At 35.1% G+C, this 4466-nt stretch overlaps 1 long non-coding RNA gene across 1 annotated transcript; it reads right to left on the reverse strand.

Moving 5' to 3' along the window:
- Nucleotides 1-1214: 1214 nt before the first annotated feature.
- On the reverse strand, nucleotides 1215-2221 carry LOC118751482. The gene is made up of 3 exons (XR_004994532.1): nucleotides 2117-2221; nucleotides 1916-2044; nucleotides 1215-1853 (listed from the first exon to the last, which is right to left on the reverse strand). It is a non-coding gene; the product is annotated as an uncharacterized LOC118751482 (long non-coding RNA).
- Nucleotides 2222-4466: the final 2245 nt, after the last annotated feature.

Genomic DNA, 4466 nt, shown 5'->3' on the forward strand with positions numbered 1-4466 from the left:
AAAACTAAGCAATTACTTTTTCTCAGATTTTCATACCTTTCACTTAAATTTATTTGAAAAAGTTTGAAGTTTGTCTATTTTATAAAATTGAAATTTTGAGAGCAACTCAAATGCCAAATAAAGGTAAAACAAAAAACAAATAGATGAAAATATTGAAATTTTCATTTATTTGAAACTGATAATGAGAATGTATTTGTGAGATTGAAAATTTGAAAACATTTTTGTAATGTTACCAAACTTTAAAAATGTTCAGGCTGCCTTTCAACGGTTTTACCTTCAGATTTTTGTATCATGAATACACCTTAATCGAGATATCACGAACAAGTTTTCCTTTATTTATTTTTGCTTAAAATCCTTAAATATGTATCTTGACTTTTTTCTGTAGAATACGTATTAATTTTTTTTTAACGATTTAAAAATAGGGAGGACAGTCGGATCTACGTAACCAGAACGACCTAAATGCGCATTGAAATCGGTTGTATTTTTTGCTAAAAATTATTTGTTATTATTGAGATACAGTTTCGCTACTATTTAGAGATTTCTCGACATACTTTTTCATATTACTGTTATTTATTATTTTTCTTATTAGTCATTTATATGTTTAGGACTTACTGTGGGTGCTTTAAGATTCATTTTGTAAATATGTATGTACATATAAAAAACAATTGCGATATTTTATTTTAAATTATGAATTTTATTCGTGCAATTTTTTATGTTTAATAGTTTTGAGGGCATTTTTTGGTTCTGTTGATTCTTTTATTGCATGCCTTAAACTTTTTTACTTTAAGTTATAATGTTAAAGATATGCCTTCTGCCTTTGTCAAGCACTTTAGCTAGGTGCGAGAAATTTAGCATATGCGCGTAAGAGCAAAGAGTAGGTATACGGCTGTGCTGCCGCGATTCTCAAACATCTTGTCAAAGGAGAAAACATATTGGTGGCGGAATCCATCGTAATCCAATTTTTCTTAAAATCTACGAAAAAGCGATCACTGAATCTGAACTGCTATGAACGTGTGTATTCAAAGCAAGCGCTGCGTTCGTAGCTATTCGACCTTAATAGCATTTTCGTAGATTTCATGAAAAATCGGACTACGATGGATTCTATGATAGCCTTGATTAGTTCTTGCGATTATGACTTATGGATCGATTATGGATGGGAACGGAACCTCAGTTGGGTTGCCGATGGACAGCGCCACTGAAATGAAAGTGTTTTATATTATGAATAGCAAGAATTAAGTTTCATAAAGTTCAAGGTGAACAATTTAAAAAAAAGTTGAAAAAAGTATCTCAATCAAAAATTCCCGGCAACCACAAAAACGCACTTGCCAATATAGCAACTTAGTTGCCAGCTTTCAGTTGCTAGTTGCCATCGGTAATACCATTTCAGCCACTGGCCAACCAACTGAAGTTCGGTTGTCCTCCGTAATCGATAAATATTTTTTAAATGTGTGTTCTGTCCGTTAACGAATTCCAGCCATGTGTGAAATATCGTATGTGAAGCCTCCGTCTGACTTAACGATTGTCAAAGGCATGCCAGAAGATGTTTCATCATATGTTTTCGGCCATCGTCTTCTTCGAGTAAGTTCATCGATACCAAAAACTTTACAACCTATATTTGCCAGCAGCCCTTAGTGTTTTTGCCAATGACATGGTACTATTGTACTGTTAATAACCAAATTAAGCCGCAGTTGCATTCACACGTCATATAATAGCTAGTGTCGGCAAGCTGTGGGAATGCCCAGGAGATGGCGTTTGTTCAGCTATCGAAATCATTACACCGACGGCGGTGGGCAGCTCTGCTGGAACATATTTACCACAGCAGTGGTTGCGGCGTTATGTTCTGCAACAATAGCCTACAATGATGACATGTCATATAATGTCGACGAACAAAGATATAAAATTTAAAATGACTAACCTTAGTCCCAGCCGATTTGGGAGACCACCCTTGGTCACGACCAGAACGCATTTACCAAGAGGAAAAACCGCAGGGATTGCAGTAGTTCTTGCAATCACCGTTGATGATGCTGTGCTTGTAATTAATAGTCTGAAAATACAAAAAAATGCATTAATGAAATCTTATACACATCAAATAAATAAATTTCAATAATTTGTTTACCATTTCACAAACCGAATTACCAAGAAATGGAAACTCAAAGGCTATCTGCACACTTGTCGTCCAATCATAGTTGCGTTATCGTCTCGCCCTGAAATTTTGAGCCGAGCACATGCATTTCAAAGGAGATCTGCACACTTGTCGTTATCGGCTAGTTATCGGCAAATCGTAGAAGATGCAGAAACGGATAAGTACGGCACTGTCGTTTGCTAATCGTTGTGCACGCATTGTTTGTTTACATTTTATGGGGGAAAATTAGTGAAAAAGTTAATATTTGCATTAAAATTGTATAAAAATTAGTATTTTTTTGCATAAAATCTGTGGAAATTATTAAAAAGTGGATAATTGCATTAAAATTTAATAAATATGAGCGTTTTAACTATAAAATATGACGAAATTGTATTAAGTCTCTGTGTGCATACACAAAACACATTCCAGGAAAAGAAAAGAAGAGATATTACTGGAAAATTACGTCTAGAAATGTTGCAGCACAGTCTATATTTAAAAAATTGCAGGTTTTTGTAAATATTTCGCGAAAATATCAACCAAAAAAAACAGAAAATACCTGCTCCAAGTGAATTTTTAGACGCCAAATGAATTGAAATATCACGACCAAGTGTGCAGAAGTGTAATCGTCATGTAATCGTTGCTTCATGACGATAACTAATATTTTTCAAGTTTTTGGGCATATATGTTACCATTTGAACAACTAATACTACCAAGTTTTAAGAGACTATTTAATGCAACTCAGGTCAAAAAATCGCACTTTAGACCAAAATAAGCAACTCTAAAAAACAGATAATCGCAGCCAAGGCGTATTTAACAAGGTGGTGTTGGCCGTATGTAAGTAAAAAATTACACTAACAAATTATACGCTGATGTCCATACTGTCATTGGTATGAGTTACAACAAACACATCATTTTGACGTAATGGCCTCCACGGCGAAAAACTCAGCTGTCGCCCCAACACCACCTTGTTTAATACACCTTGATCGCAGCTATGGCCCAGGATGACGTCTATTGCTAAGATATCTCACTTGTATTTGTACACAATGGATAGAATACAAGATTGCGCTGATCAGAGAGGATTTTTGAGAATAACTTTTGTGGGACGTCACACTGGTGCAATTGCGAGAGAGAAATGCCAAAACGTGAGCAAGAATGGAAGAAGAAGAAAAAATGTTGCAAGGAAAACGTAAACAAGTTGCACCAGTGTGACGTCATGCAAACAACGATTCTGTCAAATTCGTTAAGAGGGGAATAGCGGTCCGAGATCGGCGCAACCTTTGTATTCCCTCAATCGTGGTTACTGTCTATACTGTGATCTGGTGGCTTTAGCATTAAGTTGTAACCGCGTTAAGATATTTGACAAAGCTGAAGGCCATGATTCAATAATACAAGGTTCGATAAACTGACAGTTGTCTCTCTCGCACCGCTCCCTTAGCAGTGGCACCGTGTTGCTTCTTTGCAATTTTACATGGAAACAGTGTAGCTTTGGTGTGAAATAAAAGTATAAGCTTTTGTGCAATATCTTTATTTGTATATGCATATGAAGCATATTTAACTGATGAAAACATATGCATTGGATGTTTACATCAGTCTTATAGTAGTCTTATTTAAATTTTGAGTCATTTTGCAGTTTTTATACGGCTAAATAGCATATAAATTACGTAATTCACGTAGATATATCAATATTACGTTCAACATTTCGTTTAAAATGGCAGATTTCCTGCAAATACATTAGAATTTACGAAAGGAATTTCACTACTAATTGCCTACTTTGCGTACTTTTCTACTACCATTTTCGAAACAAGGGATTGCATTCTGCCCTTTCTCTGTCCTCCGTAAATGCAACCTTTTGTAAGGGAGTGTCAAACCGCAGCTGTCAATAATTATCTAACCTTGTATTATTGGCTGAATTTATTTATTCATTCTGAACGTTTGGAATAAACTTTTTTGTTTACTTATTCTTTAGAACGTTCCTGATGATATGTTAACGTATATTTCAAAAGCATTCTGTTTATTCCCGCTGTGAAATGGGATTATCCGGAATGTATAAAGAAACGCAGCCATTGAATCATGAATACGTAGCACGTATGTATGCATGTATATTAGGGTGCGTATCAGCTATTTACCAAGTTGATTTAAATTTGAAGTTGATTTGATTTGAATTTGAACATCAAGAGTACAACTCCACAACAAGCTTTTCAGGAGTTTGGGCTATTCAGGCTTTCAGCTGAATTGCATTTTCGAGTGCTCGATGTAATTCCGCGAGTGTTACTGCTTCTAGAGTACAAATCAAATTATTTGCAATGCTTTCCAAATTGTCAACGTTCATGCTCAATTTTTTTTT

Source organism: Rhagoletis pomonella, unplaced genomic scaffold, assembly GCF_013731165.1.
Source record: "Rhagoletis pomonella isolate Grant_MI unplaced genomic scaffold, Rhpom_1.0 Rhpom_scaffold_00001, whole genome shotgun sequence".
Classification (NCBI taxonomy): domain Eukaryota; kingdom Metazoa; phylum Arthropoda; class Insecta; order Diptera; family Tephritidae; genus Rhagoletis; species Rhagoletis pomonella.